The following is a 27,935-nucleotide window of genomic DNA, read 5'->3' on the forward strand; positions in this document are numbered from 1 at the left end:
AGATGGGACCCTCCGTTCCCTTCAGGATGGAGTCTCTGATGACAAGGACTTGGTGTTTCTTCCTCATGGTGTTCTGTCCATGTTCAAACTGTGCTGTGTGTACAGTAGCAACATCTCCCCAGGAGGCAACTTCCTCGACCTTCTCCTCTAAGGCTGCCAAGGCCTTGAATCTGTCCTCTGCAGCCCTGATCCCCAGTAGCCTGCTCAGTTTGGCCTGGAGCTCCCTCACCTGCTCCTCCAGGGCCTTAAGTTGGGCACAAGAGGGACAGGCAAGGGAGCCTCTAGACCCCTCTCCCACCAACGGCCTCTGGGTCCCCACCAGGCAGCCCCCACAGTCAAGGGGGCAAGGGACCGCTGGCACCACCATGGGCTCCATCTGGGTGGAGGCCTCGGAGGAGCCCAGGGTAGGTGGCACAACTGGCGTGGGGGCCCTAGCGACCACCCTCCACGTCCTTACCACCAGGTTGTGGTTCCTAGCAGCCGCTCCCCATGTTCTTACTAGTCCGTGAAGCTGTGAGTCTTCCTCCCTTTCTTGCTGCAGACTGCTTCCTGGCTTCTGCTGCATGCCTGCCTTGTGCGAACGCTAACGTGTCCTTTCAGAGCATGCCTGTTCACACGCTCTGTTCGTGCACACTGCTCGGGAGTGCGGCTCTCTGCTAGCTCACTTAAGTGGGCTTGAGGGGGAGCCCCCTCTGGATCCTCTGCAGCTGTGCCGGCTCCCTACTTTCTCCTTGCTTACCCTACAGGATCAGGTGCCGCTGCCTCCACTGCTGGTGAGTGTGGGTAGAGGGGCACACGTGCTGGCTGCACACATACACCCACTCAGCTCCCAAGGTTAGATTGGGTTAAAAATGGCCATCCAGTCTGAATTGGTTCACCCAGATACAGACCTTGTACCACTTAGGTGAATCCAAGGGTGAACTGTACAGATGTTCAGGACAATTAGATCAGTCTAAAAATGGCTGAGCCAATCTAAGTTAATGTTAACTCCAAGGTACACTCAGCTTGGATCAGGTTAACCATTTTTACACTAATCTGTCTAGAATTTCTGTACATTCCCAGCACAGCCTCAGGGCTGGGAAAGTTGTGGGGCTGCACTTTCCTACCCCCTCCCTGGCACTGGTCCCTCTCCCCATCTCTAGATGAACAATGCTCCCCTCTCACCCATCCTGAAAAACACTTCCAGTACCAGTATTACTAGCATTCACCAGTGCCAGGGCCAGAGCAAGTAAGTTGGAGGAAGGGTGTATAGGATGAGGTGGAGTTGTTCATCTGGGATGGAGGGCTAAAAATACCCCTGGTTCTAATCTAAGGGGGTGGGGAAGAGTCCCTCTGCCCCACCACCAGTCCCCCTGATCCTGCCAAACCCTCCTGGGGAATCCCTTTATTGACCATGTGGGAAAAACAGGAACCAAAGCATACCTCAGAGATAGTGTTATCTTAGGTCAGGTCAACATGGTGTGGTTGCCATCCTTGGAGGTGTTCAAAAGGAGGCACCTTGTTGAGCTAATTTGAGCTCATTAATCTCCTGCCTATGGTAGGGGACCAGACTTGATGGTCTTCCAGGTCCCTTCCAGTCCACTGATTCTATGGTAGCTCTGGAATTTGAAGCAATATAGTTGTATTAGCTTGGCGCTGTCCCTAGGTCAATTGTCTCTGCTGAGAAGCAGAAGTCCAGGTGCGGTGACATGCTGACATGCCTACACTACTTCCAGGTCTCAAGCTCATGCATACAAAGCTAGCTTGGGTATCAGTGCACAGTTCTGTTTTGAAATGTATGTAAACATGCCAAATCTAGATTTTACTCTATGTTTTTGTTAATGCAGTGGTTTTATGAGGTCCAAGCACTTGCATTATAGTCAATGGGCCTGCTTCACCATTCCCATGTACCTTCACTTGTCATTTATGCCTCTGTAATACTATGAGATCTCTCTTAACATTTTGAAGTGACCTATGTTTTATAAAAAATGTTATATGCTACACTTTATTAATGCTTTGTAACTAGTAGCTAGCACATCATTTATTAGAATCTTTTGAAAAACCATCCATATGTGTTCCCACATGTTGGGGCATACCTACAATTATGTATTTTTTTAAAGTATTTTCTATTAATCATGTAACATTAGTAAAATATTTATAAATGTACCTTAATTTAAAGTGTCACCATGTTCTTCTTACAAATCAATAATCTGTGACAAGTTTATCAGTGAAGAATGATGTTGAATTAAAATAAACTAGTTTCTGACATTCAGAGCTTTGGTGCAGTTATTTTTCCTTATATCACCAATACATACAATTTATCTCTCTTCTCTTCACTTTCAGATTCATAATGTATTTTGTGTTGTCTCTTTCCATGCCCTCAAATCCTTAGGGGGCAATCTTGTAATTACATGCATTAACTCTGTTATGTTGTGGACTTATTATGATTCTGCACCCACAGAAAAAGTAGCTACTGCATTCTTAAATGCCAGATACTCTTTAACTGTAAAGGCACCTACTATTTTATTGAAACTATTCTTGCTTTATTACTGTAAACAACTTTGATCATAATGATGCCATTTGAAAGAGCTGATCAAGCTGAGAAAAATGACACCACAGTCATAAAGTCATACTAAATTTTGCTATTAACATTTTATAGTGCATATAAGGAAAGTGTTCCAAGTTGCAACTACAGACAAAAGAGAAAATTAATTTTACATAAGACTGTAGATGTGAGCATTAGCAATATACTGGTAAAATAATTTGCACCATATTTTTAAGCACAACAGATGACCCTTGATGTATACACAAAGCATATGGGATGCCAGACCCCAGGAAAAAGCTGTGCTTGCTCTCAGGCGAACATGATACGTTATGTCTCTGATCCCTAAAATAAAGAAAAAACTATTATGGTAGGAAGAAATATCATATGAAAGAAAATCAGATGTTAGGCTAAATGCAAACATATTTCAAACTGGCTGTTGGTTCCAGTTTAAGTGTTTAACTGGAGTTTTTAATCGCTATATCCCAAAACTGATAATTTGACACTGGGGAAAACAATTCCTCTCCTGGGGGCAGGTTCCAATTTAGGGGTTTAATTCCAACTATAGTGGTAAAAAAAATAAAAATAAAAAAAGACAACAAAACCAAATGGGTGCTAGTAAAGAGTTTATCAGGAGCTTATCAGTAAAAACATATATACTGCCTTTTTTCTTTTTTCTTACTGCAGATTATCAGTTTAAAAAAAGGGTGGGGGGCAGGGTTGGCAACCCTGATTGACTGCAGCAATGGTTTGACTCCTCAAGAGGCCCCCCACTTAACCCTATACCCCAATACCTCCAACTGTAATGCTGCCTCCCCTCCCCCAGCCATCCCCCAACCTGCTCCACACACACTCCCAAAAAGGACTACTATCTACCTACCTGTAAGGTGAACAGAATTAGAGGTAGGTGATGATATTTAGCAGCATATTGTTTTGGGGGAAAAGAGAGCTATGGAGGATCCCCTGGGTTACAAAGCACTGAGAAAATGCTCCCTGCAGGATGCCACACTCCTGCTCGGGTAGCACTACTCTGCTCGGCCATGAATACTTGCCTCCAGCCTCTTCACAGAGCTCCCAGTTGCTTAGATTGTATTACTGATGGCTCTTTCCCTCCCCCTCCAAGACTTTTTGGATGGGTACTTCTCATCTATCTTTACAGATGGTCCATAAATTTAAAGACAACTGGCAACTCTGGATACTGTAGAAGTGTTAGGCTTTGCCCCCAAAATACCTTTCTGTACTAAGTGAAGTAGAGCTACATTGTCATAGGCCTATACCCTATCATGGTGTTGCAGGCACTTGTAGGAGTATAAATTGATGTGCCACTTCAGTGCAGCATAGCTGCCCCTTATGGTTAGCTAATAAGCAGGGGGCTAATGCTTTATCCTCCACCCCCTCTTCTTTTGGGTGCTGTATTTTCCTGAAAAACCCTCTCGATATTTATTCTGAATTCCCCTGGAAGCTGGACAACTGGGCTGCACAATGCAGCAGAAAGTTCCTAACGTCTTCCCACTATTCTGTGCAGTGGTATGAGGTAGAATTTAGCTCCAGATAATCAAGTACACCAATTTCAACATGGTTGCAAAATTACTGTTCTGAGAGGCTGGCATTTACCTATTCTTTTAATTGTTGCTACCTGCTGTACTACCCAGTGAACTACAAGATATGGTCTGTTAACACTCTCCTTCAGATTCTCACCCACCTTATTTCTTGGAGGAAAAAAAAAGGCAAGACTGTTATTTTACCTCCTTATGTGGCTAATTTTATTCCTAGTTGTATTCTTTAGCTATTTTGTCTAATTTCATAGACTTTCACACCTGTATCATAATAAGGGAATTTCTGTGGAATTCTGCTATGTTGACAAGACACTTTCTGTTTTACAGCAAATGCCTAGTGAAGGGGAAAATGGCATTTTAAACAAATACCTGCTAAATTAATAAACTTCATAAATTACAAAATCCCTGAACACCAACTGCTGAAATACAATAACTCTCTGACCTGAACCTATTAAATGAATAAGTCTGCTGTGCATAATTTACACCAATACTACACATGAAAAATAGCTCATGTAAAAAGAATGCAAGAGAACAAAAATTTTGTAAAGAAACAGAATTCCTATCTGCTAGGGTTCATTTTAACAGCATGGGCCCCTGGGCTGTTTCATCATTCTCACTTCTGTTAGTGTATCATTTTCAGGAATTGTTCAATTATCAGTAATTTAGCAAAGGCTTTTCTCTTGCTTATGCTAGGGCAGGATGACTAAGCCAGTCTCTTTCATAGTCTACCTCACAGTGGATATACAAGGTGTGATTATAATTCCTATACTCAGATTTATAGACCAAACCTCTCTCACAAGAGTAGTCCCATTAACTTTGTATACATGTACAATATATGTATAGGTGTAGATGCATAAAATATAGTGGAGTATGAGGGTTTTATCAGCAAGGGGTAGCAATGATAGAGCTGAGTTCCAAAGCATTGCTAGAGTTATGTAGAACACTTCCATATGTGTGCTTATTAAAACCGTCTACTATCTGTCCAGTCCATAAGTGCTAAACTCCTGACCTGCAGGTCAGATCCAGTCCATGGAGGCAATTAACACTGCCAATGCTACCCTGCTGCCAAACTTCCCAGCCATGTGTGGCAGGATCAGGACCTGGGCAGGCCACCCCACACAAGAATCCAGCACAAATTGGTAAAGAACAGCAGTTACTACCATGTGACAGAATCCAGTGGCCTATGTGAAATGATCTTTATAGTCTTCATCCTTTAAAAAAAAAAATCACCATTACATGTGATATTAATGGGCATACTTTTTGGCAAGTTTCAAATAGCTAAGGATTGACAAGGCATGCAGAATAAGCAATACCACTGACCCCAGATGGGATTCCTAAGGTTCAGCTTGGAGGTTCTTGGGAGGTATGGGGAGTGTAGCTAGCTGCTATGTTGCATCTGTTTAAGAATAAACTGAGGTAATCACTCTAAGGCCTTTCAGGAATACTAGTTCCATACTGATGTGTTTCCAAGCTCTTGAAGCTCCTCCAAGGTTGTTTTACACATAAAACATCTCAGAGTGTAACAGAGAAAATAAACAGACAAAAATTCCCTTATGCAGAAGAAGACCCAAAGTCAGGAAACAAGAGGAAGGGAAGAAACTGGAGACCAGGCAGGAGCTGGGAAACAGAGCTGGAGAACCCAGGGTCAAAAAGCTCCTTCTATGAATAAATGTATTGTGCAGCTATCTGGGCTGACCTGAAGTGACAATGGACAAGAAAATGGGTTAAGAGGTCACCTGTTCAGTCCCAGCTGGAGCTAACTAGCTACTCAAAGTGCCTAGTGTAATGTTGATTAGTTTCTACACCAATTGGATATATTTCCCTCTTACATAAGGGGGATCTCCTATTAGACCAGATCATGCCCAACCCCTTTTCATTGCAAAAATGATAAAAAAAAAAAAAAAGACCTTGGTGAGAAAACAAAGGCTTATCTTGGCATATGCCATAGCCTGGACAAGTGTGGTTTGCTCAAGGTTTTCTTTCAAATGTGTATGATTTCTTCTATGAGTTCAGTGCTTCTTGGCCATAGCTTGCAGAGAGGGGTGGGGGCGCAGATCTGGCCTGCAGCAGACTCCATTTCCCAGCAGTCTCTACCCATGTTGCTGTGGCCAGTGGACATCCCAGGAGCAGCGGGGCCAGGACAGTGCAAGGCCAGGGCTTCCATTGAGACTGGGCCCAGCAGCACTGGTGTGGTGTGTGGCTGGGTGGGGACCTGCTCTGTGCCTGGGATCTTGCAGCAGTGATAGCATGTTTCAGAGCCAGAGGATAGCTGCATTATGATGCCTGCACACCCCAGGCAGGGGCATGAAGGTAACAGATCGCAGCTCTGGGCCACGCTTTCACTGCCACAAGATTCCAGCCCTGGAGCAGCTCCCCGCCCAGCTGCATACTCTGCCAGTACTGCTGGGGCCAGTCTCCATGGAAACCTGGCCCCACGATATCATGGCCCTGCTGCCCCTCAGATCTCTGTGGAAACTGGCTGCAGCAACATGGGTAGGGGCTGCTGGGAAATGAAGGCCAGCTACCAGCCGGATCTACCATTTTGACCTCTCCTGGCTTAAGATCTAGACCAGTATCTTCTGACATATTTCTTTAAATCTTTCCAAGCAACTAATTCAGTATCAAGTAAAGCATATAATTAGATGTATTGGAATGGATATTAAAAACAAAGTCACGTGAAAATACTGTATGCATTAGGATTCTCTGAAAGCATTAAGGTATTCAGAGTCATGCTGTTATTTTTTGCACAGCATTTTTCCTTCATCTCTTTTTCTGGTTGCATGTGAACCTATAGTGGGATAATGAAGTGTGAATATGGTAGGATATTGGATATTAAATTTCCTGCCTAACAGTTTTTAGGGAATTTTGCTCAAGGCAAGAGAAAATGCAGGCTTTCTGCCCTGAAGAATCAACTAGCATTGTGTTACAGAAATAAGTGTCAGTAACAAATCAAGAGGTCTCTTTCTGCATGACATCATTGCATCTTCTCCAACTGTAATACAGATCAGTGTTTTGGGGACAAAGGTTTTTGTTTGTTTCAGGGGGGAAAAAAATGAAGACTTTTTATATTGAATGTATGATTGTGCACTGTATACATTTATAAATGAAGATGTGCTTGTCCTCCCTGGAAAAACTAGGCTGTGGTATAATTTGCAACTGAATGTCAAAGATTGGTCATCTTAGTCCTTCTATCATAAAATTCTCATATGCCTTAGAACTTTATGAAGAAGGAGAAAAGCTTTGTTTCCTTTCTTCTTCTTCCCCTCCCTTCTTTCCAGTAACTTTCCTTTCTATGGGCTATATCCATGTTTCTCAACCTTTTGAGACTCAAGGAACCTGTTGTTAGACTCCCCCTCCATAACTTTTGTGACTTCAGTTGCACATAATTTCAAAAACAAATTAATCTATTGCAATTGTTACTTTCTTGCAGTAGCAGGGGAAGTCAGGCAGAGACGGCCTGCCCATATCTGTTTATCTTCTCACACCTTGCTTATTTCCTCACACTTCCTGTAGCACCATTCAAAGAATCTTGAAGAATTCCAGTGTGCACTAGTACCTTGGTTGACAATCACTGAGCTATGGGTATGGTATACCCTGTTCTAGCATCTGTCACTATTGTTCCATTTTTCTCTTTTCTTTGTTCCCTTTCTTCTACCATTAGTCAGTTTGCCGGGAGGGGGGAGGAACAACTTGCCTCTTTCTCTCCCTACAAGTGTCAAATTCTCATAAACCCTGTTCACAAATTAGTCAGGAGGCCAAAATTCTGTTATGGGTCAGAGACCTTAAAGTTTGGTGTTACACGTTTTTGCTGAACTAGAAATGCAAGCCTTATACCTGCAGGAAGATTTTTTTCAGCTTCTAAGGGTGCACCTACATGCACATATTAATACACTTGAATAAACTCTGGAGCTTATTGCTTTGGAGTTTATTGCTCCCAGGTACAGGGCTCCAAGTGTGCCCAGGAGCACAGCATGTTGAGCTGGGTCAGAGAAGCCCTAGCTGATGGAATCCCAGGGGCCAACCTGCCAGCGTGAGACTGCTCCCCCCAGCTCAATATGTTGCAGATGGGCTGGCTGGGGCATAAGTGTGCTTCAGTGTGGAGCCTGACAGGCAGCCCCCACACTGAAGCACATTCATGATCCAGCCATCAAGGACAGCATCTATACACATGCTACTGTGGAGTTTTTTTTACTCCAGTTTTTACAAGTACTATCCTGCTGTGGAGTAAATTGGTTTACTCCAGCCTTATAGGGGTGCACGTGTAAACACATGACACTTACTGCGCAGCTAAACATCTGTAGATATGCCATAGTAGGATTAACATATAGTGCAGGGCAGGCCAATAGCAATTAAAGCATTCTACTTTCATGAGGGGTACAAAATTAGCTGAATTTAAAAGGGAATTTAGAAAATAGTTTTTCATTGGCATTAATGGATTATACTAGTGGTACCCAGCTGTTTGGCCCCATGGGTTGAATGACCCATACCAGGTTGGCCAACAAATTGGATTGGGTCTATGGGCTAAATCCTAAAAGTAGAGACATAGACTATTTCAGTATTAATCCTGTGAAGTACTTTGAAGTACTTGGTTATTCTGGTTACTAGCTGGTCATCCTGAATGTAGTCCAATTTAAATAGCATTGGCTATAGAGTCCCCCTACATGTGCAGGTAAAGGCGTGTTGGGATTTCACGTGCAATCCACACAGCTGCACTTCCTGCCATGCCACATGTGCATGGCAGGAAGCATGATTTTTTGGGATTGCATATCAGATCTCATTGCAACTTTTTATAGCTGGAGGAGGGGAAACCCAGTCTTGGGCTCCCCATGCAGCAGCAAGAAGCAAGCTCTTGTGGCCGGGAGCCTCATCAGCTGTCCTGGGCTCCCAGCATTAGTGGCACCCCAGGGGTCCCCATGGCAGGGAGACCACAACTGACACAGTATCCCAGCTGTGGGGGTGGTCCATACACCCCTGAAGCTGGGACACCATGACAAATAGTCTCACAGCCAGAAATGCATGAGGTACTCCAGAGGCTGAGAACCCTGTCAGCTGATGGGGCTCCTAACTACGGGGGCATACATTCCTGTGGCTGGGAGCCAGCATCAGCTGAAGTCTTCCAGACTTGGGGGTGCACATGGGCCCTCCCAGCTGAGAGCTCCAGTCAGCTGACAGGGCTCCTAGCCACACATTCAGTTAACAGCATGATAGGAAGCAGCTTCAAAGTTATTCTATATTTTGGGGAATAACTTTGTAGCATATTCCTCTTTATCACATCATTTAACTAACTGAACATGTGACCATGAACACTGCATGCCCCTGGAGGCTGGGAGGGTATGGTGCCACACTCAGTGGCAGCATGGCGGTGGCAAGCGGTGAACTCCCGTAGGTGGCCGTGACCCTGTCAGTGGTGTGGGGTGGCGAGCGCTGTCCAGTGGTTGGCAGCCACCTGCAGACGCTGCTGGCAGTGGCGGTGTCAGCCAGCAGTGATTGGGGGCTGCATGCAGAGGCTGCCAGCGGCGTTGGTGGTGAGGGGAGGAGTGGCAAGTGGCAACCACCTGCAGGCACTGCCAACAGTGTCAACGGCAGTCTTTGCAGAAGATGCACCGCCAATCTCAGGGGGTGCACATGCACCCCTATGCATCGCCAATGCATGTGACCAGGTGACCATGTAAGATGCGAATAAATGGCCAATCACATCTTAAATGTAATATATAGATGGGGCCATAGATTAATAAAAACAATATATCTTTTTCATAAGGGCATCTGAGACTTCAATATGAGATTAGCCATTACTAAGAAAAGTTTGCAATGCACCTCTAAAGCATACCAATGCATAATATAGATCTAATTAAGAAATTCTATATTGGGATTCTACGTTTTTCGAAGTGCCCTAATTTTCAAAATTATAAGCAAGTTGTAAAATCTTCTATAAATTCTTTGATTTTAAAAACACACACTAATAAAGATCCAAATAGTCTTTGTCTGAACTAGCAACAGAAATCAAGGACAATAAGAAGTCCTTCTTTAGGTATGTAGGGAACAGGAGGAAAACAAATGGTTAACAACTCAGAACAACTGGTTACCGACATTCAGGAGAAAACTGAACTCCTGAACGACTACTTTGCTTTGGTATTTCGCCAGACTAAGGGGAAAATCGTAATAGATAAATTTCATAATGGGAATGACTGCCTTCCTAATGTTGACATCAAGCTGGTGTGTGATCCATTAGAAAAGTTCGACATTTTATAAGTCAGCAGGACTGGATGAACTTCATCTGAGAGTGCTGAAGGAGCTGGCCAGTCATCACGGAACCTCTGGTAAAATTTTTCCAAAACTCATGACACTTGTGGGAGGTCCCTGAAGACTAGAAGAGGGCCAATGTTATGCCCATCCTCAAGAAGGAGAGAGGACCTGCTAACTATAGGACAATTAGCCTAACTTCTATCCCAGGGAAAATCCTGGAAAAAGTTATCAAGGAGTCTATGCACGATAGGCTTGTAGAAGGTAAGGTTCTGAATGACAGCCAGCATGGCTGTCCACTATATACTGAATTTATATATTTTTTTCTTACACTTTTATGGAAAAATAGCTAGATTTAATGTTAATTTTACACAGCATAATAAAATTCATGGAAACAGTTTTTTAAAAACACTTCATATTAAATTTTAAGAATTAATCTCAAATGTTAATTCATTCCTGTTTTATTTTTGTGTCCTTTTACTTTCTCTGAGAACTACCTGCTTTTCAAGCATTCTTCTCCTTTTGTTTTCATCACTGTCAGAATACAGTACATTATTATCTTCATTTAAAAAAAATAGAAAATGTCACTCTGGGTTGTTTATTTGGTGGTTCTGATATTGGTTTGAGACTCTAATGGTTGGTAAGCTGAACTCCAGATGGAAAACACAGGGTTCAGGAAGAGTCTTCTACCTATAGGGGCAGGTGACACTTTAGCCTCCAGTAAAGCTGGAGGAACTCTGCATCACGTCCATGCTTCTTTCCAAGAAAAAAATTACCCTTTCAGAGCATGATGGCCGATATCGTTGTCACACACATTTTTACACAATATATATATATGAGAGAGAGCAGAGCAAGTGTGGGGATAGAAGAGAGGAAAATGTGCAGCAGAGAAAGAAGACATAAGTGAAACTACACCACTTCTTGGATTGAGATTACAGAATTCCTTATTAATGGCCAAACACACTGAAGACCTATTAAAATGACATTGGGCCAGGTCATCACCTAAAGTATTGTTCCATTGATTTCAATATTATAGGTCCATCACTATAGCAGAATAGGCTGCCATTTTATAAGGACTGAAAGGAGAAAAGAAATGTGGTACTATGAAAAATGGCTAAATTGAGAAAGCAAAGTAAATCAGAATAATGACCTCCATGGAGTAACTGGCTTCTGTTAATATTTGTAATGCCACAAAAAGCTTTGCAAGAAAAAAACAATAATATGCAGTTTGTTCATTAGTTTTGTGACAATCCACATGCCTTTAAAAAGAAAAGCCTTGCCTCTGTGAAATGAGGGTAGACTTTCAGGTCAGCCCCGAAGCATCTATATCACAAAAATCCATTGCTGATAGTTTTCATGCAGCAGACATCAAGCTGATATAGAGACTGATCTAACAGACTGACTGGCTAATGTGATCCCAATTTTCAAGAAAGGGAGGACCCAGGTAACTATAGGCCTGTAAGCCTCACCTCGGTGCTCGGCAAGATCATCAAGGAGCACATGTGTGGGGGGCCCGCAGGGGAGATCATGCTCAGGGGCAATCAGCATGGGTTCATCAAAGGCAGGTCCTGCCTGACCAACCTGGTTGCCTTTTATGACCAGGTGACTAAATCTTTGGATGATGGTATCGCCATGGATGTAGTCTTTCTAGACTTTAAGAAGGCCTTTGACACGGTCTCTCACCCCATCCTCATCAATAAATTAAGCGACTGTGGCATCGATGCCTGCACAGTTAGATGGGTAAAAAATTGGCTGATGGGGCACACCCAGAGAGTAGTGGTGGACGGGTTGTACTCAACCTGGCGAGATGTGAGCGGTGGGGTACCCCAGGGCTCGGTTGAGTAGTGGGGTACCCCAGGGCTCGGTCCTCAGGCCCGCACTATGTAACATCTTCATCAGCGACTGGGACGAGGGGGTGTCCAAGTTTGCTGATGACACTAAGATGTGGGGCGAGGTGGACACACTTGAAGGGAGAGAGAGGCTGCAAATAGATTTAGACAGGCTACAGAAGTGGGCAGATGAGAATAGGATGGGGTTCAACATAGATAAATGCAGGGTGCTGCACCTTGGGAGAAGGAATCCACAGCATACATACAGGCGGGGGAGTTCCCCTCTTGAAAGCACAGAGGTGGAACGGGATCTTGGAGTCACTACTGATTCCAAGATGAACACAAGCCACCATTGCCAGACCAGAGCCAGCATGGCCAGCCATACTTTGCCATGCATCCAAAGATGCATCTCAAGCTGGTCCAGAGAGGTGATACTCCCTCTCTGTGAATTTGGTCAGGCTGCAGTTGGAGTACTGCGTTCAGTACTGGGTGCCGCACTTCAAAAGGGACGTGGCCAGCCTGGAGAGGGTTCAGAGGAGGGCCACTCACTTGGTGAGAGGCCTATGAGGAGAGACTGAAGGACCTGAACCTGTTCAGCCTCAGCAAGAGGTGGCTGAGGGGGGACGTGGTGGCTGCCTACAAACTCATCAGGGAAGATCAACAGCAAATAGGTAGAGCCCTTTTCTCCCCAGCACCAGCTGGGGTGACAAGGAGCAATGGTAATAAGCTGCTGGAGAATAGGTTTAGGTTAGAGATCAGAAGGCAATTTTTTTACAGTTAGGGTGGCCAAAATCTAGAACCAACTTCCCAGTGAAGTGGTCCTCGCCCCTACCTTGGGCAAATTCAAGAGGAGGTTGGATGATCACCTGTCTGGGGTCTTGTGAACCCAGCATTCATTCCTGCCTGTGGCAGGGGGTTGGGCTAGATGATCTGTTCAGGTCCCTCCAGACCCTAGCTACTATGAAACTATCTAACACTTCTCTAGCCACTGGAGTTCTGGTTCATCTTTATTTATGGCAAACTGTTCTTACAGTTTTACAGAAGTCTAGACAGGATCCCATGCTAGGTAATCATAATGGTGGTCCAGTGCCATATCTTTACTAGTAAGTGGCCAGTGCCAAACAATTCAGTAAAATATCCAAGGAAACTCATCATGGACCTTTGCAAAATAATCTGTTCATATAAAGTTTCTTCCTAAAGCCAGGCAAATAACACGTGGCTTATGCCTTGAAGCATGAGAGTTAAAAAAAAAAAAAAATTCCACCCCCAATCATTTTCGTCCTATGGTATGCTTGGGCATTCTCATTATCCAAATAAGTGCATAATCCTTTTTTAGAATCCTACTAAGCTCTTGGGCATAATGATAGCTTTTTGCAGTGAGTTCAACAGGCTAATTATGCATTGTATATAAAAAGTATTTCTTTTTATCAGTTTTAAATTTATTTCTTTTCAATTTAATAGATGCCCCTTTGTTCTTACATTATGGGGAAGGGTGACTAGGAGTACCCAATTGACCTCTTCTATACTATTAATTATTTTATATATCTCTAAGAAGTCTCCACTTATTAATCTCTCTTTCAACTACACAGCCCTAATCTTTTAAATCTCTCTTAATATGGAAGTCTCTCCAGGTCTTTATTCATTTTTGTTACCTATCTCTGGACCTTTTTTGATTTTTTTTACTGTATATTTTGAGATGATGTGACCAGAAATGAATACTTTCATGCAAAATGTACCAACAGTCTGTAATTGCATATTACAATATTTTCCTTGTTTTCCACATTTTATATACTCTCTAATTTTATTTATACATTGATCAGATGTCTTAGTTGAGTTGCCTAGTTCATTTAGAACCCAACAGTATGTTAAATCTGTTCCTTCTAAACCAAATCATCATATTTATCAACAATATTTTTTTTTTTGCTATTGTGATAGCTAAGTTTCCATTCAGTTGTCTCTAATTCTGCTACTAAATAACTTTGTCATCTGGAAATCTTCCCAGCTTTCCACATACCTTATTTTCCAAATGACATATAGCTGTTTTAAACTCTACTGCTACAACAGCACGGTTGGAAATGTTTTATGTATTCTGTGACTAAACAGAAGAATATGGTCTGGTTGTACACTATGCTGAATGGTAGTGGTATACGGGTATATAGTCATAGTATAGAATAACAAGAAAGAAAAGACCTCAACTCAAATACTACCCAAAGTTACAAAGAGCATTGACTTTGATGGCCCAATTAGTGCCTATTTTTGTAAGCTGCACAATCGCAATAAGGTTCAACACAACTAATCATAATCATGCAGTGGGATTGTATGTGGATTATAGAGTGTGTTGCTAGAACTGCGTATGAAGCTGCCTACACTGGTCTATATTTAAGACAGTATTGTTAGCCTCTTGCTTTCATGAGTACTAAATTCACTCTCACAAAACGTCTGTGTACATTTGGTTGTGCTGAGATTTGGTTTGGGGCAGAAAGGCTGATTCAGGCAGACTGTCTGCTTTATTCTCTTCCGTCTATTCTCCCTTCCTCTATGTATTCAAGCATGTAATTCCCCACTGAATTTAGCTTTCCTTCTTTTATTCTGGAAACTACATTTTTACCTCCTCCAACAAACACCTTTTGCCCTCCTCGTTTCTCTCACCTATCTAGTTAGCAAATAACACTTTAGGTACTGAGCAGGTAAGCAATGTCTTTTAAGAGTGGTGCCAGCGCTGCTGTACGTACTAGCCAAGAAAATAAAGTTGCGTAACAGGAACCCAATTCAGACTTTGGATCAGGCTCTGTTAATAAAGCATCCCTCCCCATCTTGCTGGAAACATCACCTCTTCCACACACCTGAACTCCACTGAACCTGGGGCACAGGAGTGCTCAGATGCTGGCCTTCTGTGCTATCACGAAGCTAATGGGCTGGCAACATATTGCTTCTGACATTCATAAACCACATTAGACAAAAACAATTCTAAATAAAAGACACACAAAGAGAGAGAAAAAAATCTCTTTCCCACAGAGAAATGGGATCCCACAGAATTTCAATCTACATAGAATTCCTTCTGGTTTATAACTTAAAGGGGAAAAAAAGCTTTGATAATTAATTTGAATAATCATAATTAATTATATAGATATTTATACATAAAATGACAGTAAATATAATTAGCAAACCCCAGCAGGGTACAAAAACCCTGTATTAAATTAGATATGTAAGCTACACTGCATCATTTTTAGGGTTAAGAGGGTTGCTAAGAAGCCTATTTGCTCACCATATTAAAATGTAACTTACTGATATGCCTTCTCGCTCTAAATTGCAAGTTTCATAAGCACTAAAAATTGGCTGACCTACTTCTTGATAGTAATTGAAAAGGATTATTACCGACAATTAGCAAGCATGTAATAAATTACAAAAGCTTCAATGGATAATTTACTTCCCAAATATTTTGTTACAGCAAATGTAACTTTAAAATATATAATAAAAAAACATTAGATATTTCTTAGAATGACAACCCAGCCATTGTTTTATGAGAAGTGTTTAAGTGAAAAAGTTTGTTTCCCATTATATCAGCATGAGATCTTTGTTATCCTCATCTGTAGAAGGTTCTTGTGGGTAAATAGCATAAAGGGAGAGGATTTACTCATGTAACTATTATCATGAATTGCCACATGACTAGATTTCTGTTGATAAGAATAAAAAGGTAGATCACAGGGACAAATTTTGCCATCAGATTCAGATTTTGATATTAAGAAGTGTTTCTTAATGCAGTATTTACAGTCTCTCAGTCCAAAGGTTCTTCCTGTTAACTATCTTTTTGGAACAACAGCTACCAATGTCAGCATTTATTAGAACTGGGCCTTAACAGTAGCATTCTATACTGGGTGTGAACAGAAGCTACACTTTTGTATGATGAGGCCGCCAAAAGCACTCATCATAACATAACAAATGTTCTGGTCTGCAGACCATTTTGAAAATGGCAGATCGCATGAAAAGTTAACCCTCCTCTGATGTAGTATCAGATGAAGGCACTCTAGGGCAGCACACCTTGGTGAACTTATATACAGGTTCACATTGAAGATTAATCTTGGGTGATTCTGCCTGCATGACAGGGGCCTTTGTGGGCTGAGCCAGCACTCACAGGTGAGCACTGGCCCAGTCCCACCTGTAGGCTGTCACACAGAGGAGACAAAAAAGGCTCCTGGAAAAAGCTCTGTCTCCTCCCTGAACAGCTGAGTGGGGGAGTAGGGAACAGGAAAGGGAGCCCCCCCTCAACCCCTGCTAGGGTACTGGGGGGAATTGGGCTGGGCCTGCACAATTGGGGGGGGGGCATGGTACTGGAGGGAGCTGGGCCAGGCCTGCAAGGCAGGCAAAGGGGGCATTTTCCCCACTACTTCAGCTGCAGGTGCAGCAACCATAAGGCTGCTGCTGTCAAGTGGCTTGTGTAGGGGGTGGGGGAAGGGAGCCCCCTGCTGCACAAGCCCAACTTAGTTCCCCCTAAGATCCCAGCAGTGGTCTGGCAGCCTCCTGGAAGGCTGCTGGAGTGCCCATCTGCTGGCCAAGACCAATGCAGGCAGGCGCTGAGCTTCCGCCACCACCCAACAGGCGAACTAATGCCTGCTGGGTTCAGTGGCACCCTAATTATGGTTCTTGTGTGTAAAGCACCATAGGTAGAGTGCCTCCCAACAGGGAGCCTAAAAATCTGTATGCACCTGTTCATTATTATGAAGCCTTAAACTTCTGAAGGCTAAAAGTAAAAGAAAGAACCATTTTATCATTCTTGTAGCAAAGTCACTGAGCATGAGCATCCACTATTGACGTCAGTAGTGCAGGATTAGCTACTGAATACATATCTAAGGAATGCTCCAAGCATGTATTGTTTGATTATCTTTTCTGGTAAGGTTAGTTTGAGAATCAAGCTAAAGCGCAAATCACTTTCAACTCATTGGATAAATACCGTTAGATTTTTCTAGCCTGAGAAATTAGTCAATTAAGTTGCTTTAACTGAAATCTCAAAATAACATTATTTGCTAATTTGTTAGATCCAGCTAAATTTTCCTATCAGCAGGTCTCTATGCAAAGATTACTCTCCACATCTCTGTGGTAATTTAAGGCATTGAGGAGAATTTCAGAGCTCACTTTCTGATTGAATCAAATAGTAACACCATTATTATTCTTTGCTTCTTCAATGCTGATAGATTCTACAAGACTCCTATATGGATGTTAAGTTTACCAAGTTCCAGGAATCCTTAAAAATGAGAGACTTTTTCTTCCTCTCCCCCTCCAAATTTAATACAACAGAAGTATTCCAAAGAAAGTGCCCCAATTTTATTTGTAGAAAACTAGCTGAAATAGATGATCAGATGTTAAGCTATACCTTTTCAAAAAGGAATATGGTACAATCCTTTTATTTGTTTGTTAGTTTACCAGAGACACCCAAATATAATAGCCTCACCTTGATGTGTGTCCTTTCTGTTCCTTAGAGTGAGATTCCAAACCCACACCCTATCTGAAAATGCATCGAAGGTTGGTTTCTGACAGTATCTCCAAGCAAGGCAAGCTTCTTTTGTCCATCCCTCCTTTCTTACTGCTGGCCATAAAAGAAAAAACAGGTTGGACCACAGATAAAGATACCCAGTTACAAGAATTTCCTGCTTACAATGTCTTCTGGACATAAAATGACCGATTCTCCTCTCATTTACACCATATAACTCCTTTGACCTAGAATAATTCATCCTTTTTTGCATGGGTGTAAGCGCAACCAGGATCAAGCCCAAACCTCTGACAAAGCTTCAGATTTTATGGAAATAATAAATGTTTCCTTAATCATTCATTAAGGACACATGCTTCATTAAGGAAACATGCTTCTGCACAGCCTATTGCCACAAAGTATCTCAGGTGGTGTACAGCAAAATGCAGTTTAAAAGACATCAAATGTACAAGGTTACAGCAATTAAAATTGGTAATAAAACCATAAATAAAAGCAACATGGTATGCCAAGGCCTTATTTAAGAATGAATATAGTGCTCATGAAAGATAAAGGATTGACACAGTGGAAGATGCATTCTGTATTTATCCACAGAACATTTGCCAAAGGCCTTCTGAAATAAAAGCTTTTTAAGCACAAGGCAAGACATCTTTTGTTAGAACATTCATCTATTGTATATCTCCCTTAGCCAGCTTTTCCTCTCTTCTACCCCTGACTAATCCTGAACAGGACAATTAAAAGTTTCACAACCTGCTTTTACCATATGTCATCTATTCATAAGAAGAAGAGGGGCAGGCACCATGTTAAAAAAAAAAATCATTTCTTTCCTTGGAAAAAATCGTTCACAGTGTTGGTTTCTGCATTTCCTTCTCCCTTCGAAGTAAAATGATATCAGGTAGTTTAAACCCTGAAAGAGATACTGCATTCAGAAAAAAATAATGTGGATCCTAAACTTTAGTATAAAGAGAGAAATTGCTAAGTATCTAAACTTACGCGTACAGACACAAAAGCCACCCTTTTTGATCCTCTCAGGAGCTGCATCTCAGTCTTTTCTCAAACTAGCCTCCAATTACAGTCAAAAGAAATTTTGCTTTTCTTAGGTCTCCGAGTCTGGTCCCCTGACTTATACGGTGTTGCTAACTTGGCCAGAGGAGAATGCCCAAACCAGCTTAGACTTTTTCAAAACTGTGGTCATACCATTGCTAAAATAGGTGTCCAGAACAGCGACGTGGACTAAAACAGTACAAAAAAGCAACACATTCAATGAAGCCCATTTTACTTTGGTTAACGTAAATGGCACAATTCCCACTGAATTTTTCTTTAAGTGGAGCAGAATGAGACTTCAAAAGAATCACGTTTCGTTTCCCATGTACTTGAAGAAATTTATCAAAACTTACAATATGGGGAGGGGGGGAAAATGAAAGTATTGCATTATTTTTAAATACATGTGCATCGCCAAGGAGGGAAATACTCTGGTTGTGTTAATACATATTCACAAATATACTTTGGTTTAATGTTGCAGCAGATTACAGCAGAACACCATGAATAGCACTGTGCATTTTGTCAATATATCAGTTTCTCTCACCAGGTAAAAAAACCTGCTATGGGTCCCCTCCCGTGGCCTGGAGTGGGTAGAGGGGCTGCACTGAAGCTGACATCTGCAGGAAGAATTCTGCTACACTGGTGCATTGTCCTGAATGATTAGGTTCATGGCAGTAGTTTCTCTATTTTTATTGTTCTCCCCCCCATCATCTGAAGGCCATTATGACTGCATCTACACGAGCATGGACATTTGTTTCCCCAAGGACAAGAAGCAGTGGCATACCTTGTGCTGCTGCTACTTATCCTTGGGGAACATCCGTGCCATGCACCCTCTGGCATGCAGCAGGTTACCCTTCAGGGGAAGCTGAGGCCAGCACCCTTACCTGGGGTCCTGGGGACCTTGGAGCTGCAGTGATCCTGTTACTTGGAGCCAGGCCAGCAGCTGGAGTGTGGCTCCAGCCAGGCAGGCTCTGGCTTTGGGGAATGTGTGCTGCCCCCACATGTGCCACCCCACTTTTTTTTTTTCTGTACAGGCTTTTTTGACCCAGAGATCTCCATTTCCTCCACCCCCATTCCCTCCTCCAGGGCAAAGTAGCAGCACAGGGAACAGCCGAATACGTGGTGCTGCAGACAGGTCTCTGGGGCCACATACCGCACTGCCGTGCTCATCTGGACATGGCCTATGAGGGGTGTCTACACTGTTACCGTTGCGCTAAGCAGCTCGCAAGTGAGGTCTAGTTTGTCTCCAAGTATCCCATGGTTAATGAATCAATGTAAGGAAGTTGAAGTTGATGACACAGGGCAGGCACGACGAGATACAGTTTCTGAAGAAAATTCAGTGTTGCAGTTCCCACTTGGTATCCAACTCCCAGAGGACACATGAAATACATATGCTGTTCCCTGTCAACAGTCCCAACCAATAGTATCAGTAAGGGAGGCAAGCAGGGCACCAGCCCAGGTGCTGACTTGGGGGTTCACAAAAATAGGGCACCACCACAGCGCCAAGCAAACTTTCCCCCACCACTGCCCACCATACTGCTGCCTGGGACAGAACGGACCAGTTTCTGGTCCCAACACCGTTTCTCTTAGGTGCAAATTTTTATGTCAGTAATTCACTAGGGCCCTTGAGCTTTCCTTGCAAATGCTCAGTGGCAGTAAAAGCTTCTTGCCTATTACTGTGGATACCAATGGCCATTGTGCTAATTCTGTAGCATATGCCTCTTGAAATGTATCCCCTTATGTCATTAGTTCAGTTGTTTTATCTAAATAGGAAGGTATATTCCATACTAGATCAAGTGTGGATGACACCATTCTTTCATTGCTGTGTTGTCAATCAAAGCTTTTATTCTATTTTGCACATGTCACATCAATCTGTAATAGATGTCTATGTCAGTCAAATACATGTTATGCACTAGTATGCTTTGGATTCAAATCCATGATAAAATTTTGTGTGGATTCTATCAGATCCTTTTTGAAGAAACAGGCACAGAAATCTCTTAACTGAATTTTCTCTTTAACAGTGAGCGACATTTTCACCCAGCCACAGCATGGACTTTGCCTTTGCGCGCACACTTTTTTTTGTCTGTCGATGCAGGATAACTAATATCTTAGGACTTGCATGTGGCTTTCTACCATTAAAGCACTTTACAAACAATAATTAAACTTCACTATACCTATGTGAGGTAGGTCATTATTATTAACTATATTTTGCGTATGGAGTAAATTCCTAACTGCCAGAGTCTGGTTAAGCTCCATTGGCTCTACTGGAATAACACCTGCTTATGCCAGCAATGACTTTGGTCCAGAGAGGATAGGTGACTTACCCAGCAAGTCAGTAGCATATTTGGCATTAGACAGAATTCAGAAGATCCTACCTCCCAATTTAGGCTTCTCAGCCCATTAAAATACTTGAATTCCTGGATTGCATGTTCAGAGGCAGTAACCTGGCAAACAGATGGGCCTGTAAGCTAAATGAAAAGCTTTCTGAAAATTCTGGATATTCAATAGACACCCTATCTCATTTCGGTTTGGCTGATTTGGTTCAACTGATTATTTGATAAAATCTGAGCCAACTTGATGCCTGACTGTCTGTCATTCCTGTGGTCTGTTACTTTGCAATACCTCCTTATTGTTTTCAATAAAGTAGTGAACCGAACACATGTAATTTCATAATTAATCAAGCTCAAGCTATTAATTTTATTTCATTTGAGCAGAGGTTTGGAAGTCAGGGAAACCGATTCATAGAGAATAAAGCAACCAGCACACAAATGCTGTATGTCATTGTATTTTTCAAATAGCAGAGAGGGTTGGAAATTTATCTCCCAATTTTATAATATAACCTCAGCATATTGAGAGAGACTCCACTTCAGCAGTCCCTTCAGGAGTCAGTGGCCATTGTTAATCCTTAGAATTCCTTATTCACCCCACAGCCCAATTCAGAATGTGATTGATAGTGGGCTGGAAGGATCCCCATATCCTCCTTTCTTCATGCTAGCAAAAGTAAAGATACCTTGTTGGCAAAGAGCCAGAGAAAGAGATTCAAGGAATACCAAAGGGCAGAAAGGTAACTCAGGGTGAAGAGATGGGTAGCAACCTACTCTCAACGGCCTGAAACTTTCTGCCACCAAAACAAAACAACACAAACTCATCATTCAAGTGACATGATTGAGACTATTTAAGTCCAGTTCACAGATGAGTGCCTCTGCAGGAGATGCAGCTTAATCCTTTAGATGGGCACTTGTATTGTCCTATAGAGTATGATGTACAGATTCAATCCCTGACAAAAAGAGAAGTAGGCCTTAAATAGTTTAGCACCAAGGGTGGTGAATGATACCACTCAAGCATTTAACAGGCACAAGATACAGTATTAAAAGTATAAAAGAATATACATTTAGCATCAAGGAAGTGACAAATGTTTCCAAAAGGTACCATGCTTACAGGCAGAGCATTGTGTAACATTCTTTTTTTTTTCCAGGAATGTGGTGGCTGGAAATTAGCTAGATAGGGAAGAAGTGATTTCCTTGCAGCTCCAGCATTGCAAACACTTAGTACCAATTTTTCATCATTTTGTTAATTTTCACTAATATGACAAGTATGTTACTAATATGATTGTTCTGTTTAAAAACTAATACACACTATTAATATGTTACAGTGATGAATTACTAACAATAATCTATCACCAAGGGGAAAATTGTTGTAATTAAGGCAATGTTGCTATCCTACAATAGTAATTTGTTAATTTAGTGCAAGGTGCTCAAAGAAAAAAACTTTATCATATTGTTTGGTGTTTCCATCCCACACTCGAGAAGAACTGATCAACCTGAGAAAAAGACAGAAACTCAATTCCCGAGTCTTTACTTACCCCACTTGCAGGTGTTCATACATACACTATTAGAGCTAACCTTGACCGCACTTTAAGAACTGGGTGTTCTGTTTTTGACCAACAGACTCTTCTCATCATGATTTTATAGAATCTTTCTATTGTCTTGGAAAACATTGTATTACATTGCATCAGTATGCTCACACACCAACAACTGTTCTATCGCTAGGTGGTATATTGTCATATTGCATTAATTAAAATACTTTTAATTATATACCTCTCCACTTTGTGTCCACTCTCCCAATGTCAATAAAAGGCCAAATAACATAAAATAATATAGAAAACAGCTTTGCAACTGTGCTATCCATTCCAAAATGTATAGATACACAATGATTAAATAAGTGGGGAGGAGTGAAGGTACTTCTCTTTAGGTAGGCATCATGTTGGAAATAAAATGGTTATAATCACTCTTTGGAGTGCTGCCTATAAAGTAAGTTTTGCCCATCTGTATTTCTACAATGAGGCAGCACACACAGCAGACTCTGCATGTATTCAAAATGTGATCTTAAGTTTGACAAGTATAGTCTTATCATACCACTTACCCCTGTGATACCCTAGAGAAAGCACCCAGTGTCAATCTATAAAGCCATTACTGACTAATTTTAAGATGCACTTTAAAACCAACTTCTTTTGTAATTTATGCAGTAATGTACAAAGAAGCTAGTTGGTTTGAGAGCTACTACCAACTGGCCAACTCCCCAAATATTTGCTACCCATCTTCCACACACAATCTCATCTTTTATTTATTCATCCAGTTAGTGCATCTATTTTTCTGGATCCCAAATTCCCTGGTGACAGGAGCTGCCATTTTTACACCTCTTGAACAGTAGCTTTCACTGTGGGTCAAAGCTGATTGTGCCATGTGTGTGGGTGCTACTACAATATAAAGTATTACATGTGAAGTATGGAATAATTTATACCTATACCAGATGAGAATAAATCCTATCAGTTTGAGCAGGTGCAATTTCTATACTACTTTGCATAGATGTAAATGTAAATGACTAGAGAAGAAGCAAGGTGGTAGAATAATCAGGTCCAGTGTCTTTGCACACACTGATCATCTTCAACTGGTTGACACCAACTTACCAGAGGATTTACTATAGGTTCCATTATAATTAAGGGATTGCAACAGGTCGCCCCTTCCAGCGCCATCTTCCTAGTACGCTGTGCCTTGTGTGGGCACCCTTGGATCCTTCTTTGGGATTCTTATGTCCTGTCCTATACTCTGCCAATTGGCTACAACATCATTCTTCCTTCCACACCAGGGTTGCTTTATCTTTCCCTAATCTCAGGCCATACCTGCAGTCTACCCACTCCTCTTAGCTCAGTCTAGCAGAGCACCTTCCCCTCTGGCTGCCAGCAGGAACTACCTGCCTGGGCTCATTCCCGGGGTTTAAATGGGAGCCGGGCCCTGCCCCTTCCAGTCAGCTGACCACTAGCAGGTGTGGGTCACTGGCTCCCTCCAGTTGCCCTAGCAACTGGCACCTGAGTGCTTATTCCGGCTCTACAAATTCTTCTTTTAATTCCTAGAGACCCATAACATGATCCATCAGATTGGGTTCTGTACAATCATGTAGTCAGGAACAATAACATCTGTATCTCCTTTTAACTTTAAAGGAATAGTACTTAACTGGACTCATGAACTGTGACTGTAGAAGTTCAGGTAGAAAAAAAAACAGTGGATTTTGTTTTTAAATGGGTGCACAGAAAAAGCAGAATAGAAAATATGTCATCTAATCTAATATAATCTATTCTTCCCTTTCTGCTTCTTGCAGCTACTATGACCAAAATAGCACAACATGCATAGTTAATAATAGACCAACAGTATTTTTGACAAAAAGTAATTCTTCAAAGAGTACTAAGGCACTTTGTCCTATTGAAGACAGCACAGTAACTGCTTTTGCTCTCTAACCAGCAAGACCCCTGTTATGAAAAAACATTATGTGCATGTGCATGCACAATGCCATGGTTTTCAAGAGTGATTGCTCAAAGAGTTTAATATTATAATTATTAGTTTTTAAAATACAGCAAGACATAACTCCAAAGGTATATCTTCTGTGGCACACCTCCATATTGGAAAAATCAAGCTTTCTTGTAAGGTGAAAGAATGGACATAGGGACGTAAAGTTGACATTGGGTCAGCATGATGCCACCACAGGAAAAAATGGCAGAAGTCTTCCTGCACATATTCAAATTTTTAAAATAACGTCGGAGACCTGAATTTAAATGAAATGTAGCGATTCAAATTTGGCTCATAAACTGTGAACTTTTATGCCAAGTTCTAGTCTGAAATGAATTTAAATGGCCACATTTATAAACTCCACAAGAAGGAGATTATGAAACAGCTGGCAGAAATGATTTGTGTTTTGAGAATATAAAACTAAAGAAAGATATAATCTTAAGCACACAGGACTGCAGTTAAGAGGAAAAAGAGAAGAGAAGAGGAGGAGGAAACTGGAGAGTATGATTTAAGAACATTTGCTACATGGATGATTTAATTTAAGAACATTATTTATTGGGAGTAGGTAGGGACATTTAGTCTTTCAGACAGTAAGGTACTGAAAAGGCAAGGATGCATAGGATGGTAGGGGCAAAGATTTCTTGGAGTAATATCCTTTATTGGACCAACTGCATAGTTGGGATAGGGTTAAATAAGCTTTTCAATGGAAGACATCATTCACTTACTGGAGTTGGTCCAATAAAAGGTATCACCCAAAGAAATCCTTAACTTTTGCATAATTTCTGGAATCCTCATGGCTACATCATTTGAACACTACCACAGCATGGAAGGGTCACTGTGAAGGTAAACAGCAGTATTTGTGGGCATTGGGCAACAGGCTAGTAGGAGTGGTCCTAAGGTTGTGGTTTTTCAGAAGTAACCATACTGACTGCCTACGGGGATTGCTGTGCAGACTGAACCCCAGTAAAATGACTGAGAATTAACTGTCCAGTGGGTGATAATTTGAAAATACAAACTTCTGATTTCCTAGACACATTCCACATGAGCATAATAGAATTCTGGTCACTTCTATGTCTATGCCCTCAGTGACCCCCATACATAGAGTTTAAGACAGGAATGCTTCCTGGTGTTGATGGTGAATTCTGCAATGGGATCACTAGAATTCTGTGTAGGTTTGAGGGATCACATGGCTGGATGCCTTTGCAAAATACAGCCTATATCATATCCTAGTAAAACAGTTTAAATACAGTAAAGCCCAAGACAAAAGTTTAGTTCCTAGAACAGTGCTAATACCTATAGGATACCATTAGTGACGACCATTATTTGTCTAAATCTCAAGGCAAAATAAGCTTGTTGGGTAATTGAGATAAATGCATACTGCCAGTAAGCATTTTTGGTTTCAAAAAATCATGTATCTAATAACTGTTTTCTTATATATGTAATTTCAGCTTCCTTGCCCTTTTTATTTTATAACCAGTTCTCTCTGCCCCCTCCAGTACATGCAACTCTCGTGCTTTTCTGATTCAGTGAGCCTATAAGGCACATCTTTAACCTGCTGTCTTGCAGTATTTTATACTTCTACAGTACTTCACTGTGGGCCTTCTGGTACCTGTAGGAGTTAATGGAAATTGGGTCAAACCATAGGTGAGGGAAGCAGGTGGTGAAAAAGTCCATGTTTTAATCTTGGTAGGAAGGAAAGGCAGATATGTGGCTAAGCAGGGCAGTGAGCCAGGATCTGTAAAGTCTGCTCCTAGCTTTTCCACAGATTTCTTGTGTGAAGCTAGGTAAGTCACTTTAAGTCCTGAAGAATGAATGCCTCCCATGAGATGCTCCAAGTCTAAGCAACATCAGTGGACTCCCAAAAAGTACTGGGCATCAAATCCTCTCAGTGCCTCTGCTTCCCTCAAAGCTCTCTGCATAGGATTCTCACTTCCTAGTGACAGGTTTGGGTTCCCTTTCAGTAAAATGGTAATAATAAAAAAAAAGTACAGTCAGGTTCACTTACCTATCAATACTTGCAAAGTGCCTTACACTCTTCAAATGCCAAGATTTTAGAATTTAGATCTTCAGATTTAACAGCAAAGTACTACGGGCAGCATCTAACACAGGGAAACCTTGACAAGAAGGCAGCTCTCCAGTGAAGAACGCCTCTCTTCACTAAATGGGCAATGCTTCCCCAACAGCTTCTGCAACAAAAAGTTTTGTCCCAGGGAACTCTCCATTCCCTTCCAACCAAAGCAAACCCAACATCTGCTTAAACCTCTATTAAAGGTCTGTTGAACATCTGGGGCCAAGCCCTATGAAACTGAAACCTATCTTCATCCCATGCCTCCTGGATGCCTGGCCTGCATAATGTGTGCGCGGTCTCCTGTGTTTTCCAAGAGGGAAAGAAAGGGATGAAGGTCTCTTTGTCAAGCCCAGGCACCAAGCTACTCTGGGACAGGGGGGATGCCAGAGCGGTGACTCCATGAAGCCACCAGGAAGAACGTGGGGACTGCTCTGGGGCTGAAAAGGCAGCACCCTGGCAAACTTGGCAAATACTGCTGGGGAAGGAAAGGAAACACCATGGCAAACTTGGCTGTGGGTACCAGATGCTCCTAGAGAGGGAGGGGAGGCAGAAGTATAAGGGGAAGGAAGAAGGGGCTCAGCAGAGGAGATATGAGTGGAAGCTACCTTGTCATGTAGTCACCCCCACCCTTCCCCCACTCCCTGTGCCTCTAGAAGACATGGGAGCTGTTGTATTGGGGAGGGGAGGGGGAAATGAACTTGCATTATCATTATCATTATTATTATTTCAAAACCCCAACAACCCTCCCCCACGAAACCAGCAGCCTGCAACCCTTGTGCAAAGCAGCTACCAGCTAACCACCCTCCCAAGAAAACCATCCTGGTGATGCAGACGGGGTTGGGGGGGGGGTTGGAAATAAATAAATAAAAGAGAGAGAAAGAGAGAGAGAGGGAGAGGGAGAGGGAGGCAGAGAGGGAGAGGGAGGCAGGTTCAATTATCTAAACAAAGAAATCATGGCGGAGTGTTTACATTTGGCAGCCCCCACGGGCGGCGGATTGCGACGCTGCAGGACCCGCCGGCGGCCGGCCACCTCCCGCGGCCCGGGGTAAGTGCGGCGACGCGGCCGGAGGGCCAGGGCCAGGGCAGCCCCGCCTCGCGCCCGCGGCTGCAGGGGCCGGGCACAGGCGGCAGCGGCGGCGGCTCCCCCCTCGGAGCGCCCGGCAGGAGCCCCCTCTCCTCTCCCCCGCCTCCCCACCGCCGGGGTCACACACGCCTGGCTCTGACTGGCTGCTCCGCCTCCTCCCAGCCGAGCCCCGCTCCCCGCCCGCTGCACCCGGCGCGCGGGGCTGTGGCGGGCGGCGCAGGGGGGTCACAGCCCAGCGCTCAGCGCGGGAGGCTGGCCTGGGTCCTGCAGCGTGGCT

At 42.7% G+C, this 27,935-nt stretch overlaps 2 long non-coding RNA genes across 4 annotated transcripts in view; one reads left to right on the top strand and one right to left on the bottom strand.

Annotated features, from left to right (window-relative positions):
- Positions 1–1,604: 1,604 nt before the first annotated feature.
- On the bottom strand, positions 1,605–27,764 carry LOC149873707 (uncharacterized). Of its 3 annotated transcripts, none has more exons than XR_016442731.1 (4): positions 27,544–27,764; positions 17,593–17,724; positions 5,238–5,288; positions 1,605–2,866 (listed from the first exon to the last, which is right to left on the bottom strand). It is a non-coding gene; the product is annotated as an uncharacterized LOC149873707 (long non-coding RNA). The 3 variants fall into 3 exon arrangements; XR_016442729.1 differs by having other exon boundaries at positions 17,593–17,727; XR_016442735.1 differs by lacking the exon at positions 5,238–5,288 and having other exon boundaries at positions 17,593–17,727.
- The window catches only part of LOC149873708 (uncharacterized), a 725,387-nt gene continuing 724,178 nt past the window's right edge, over positions 26,727–27,935 (top strand). Inside the window, exon 1 of the long non-coding RNA XR_016442736.1 lies at positions 26,727–27,619. This is a non-coding gene — a long non-coding RNA (uncharacterized LOC149873708). The remainder of the gene's footprint in view (positions 27,620–27,935) is intronic.

Source organism: Crocodylus siamensis, chromosome 1 (assembly GCF_052110815.1).
Source record: "Crocodylus siamensis isolate JL-2025a chromosome 1, ASM5211081v1, whole genome shotgun sequence".
In the NCBI taxonomy this organism is placed as follows: domain Eukaryota; kingdom Metazoa; phylum Chordata; order Crocodylia; family Crocodylidae; genus Crocodylus; species Crocodylus siamensis.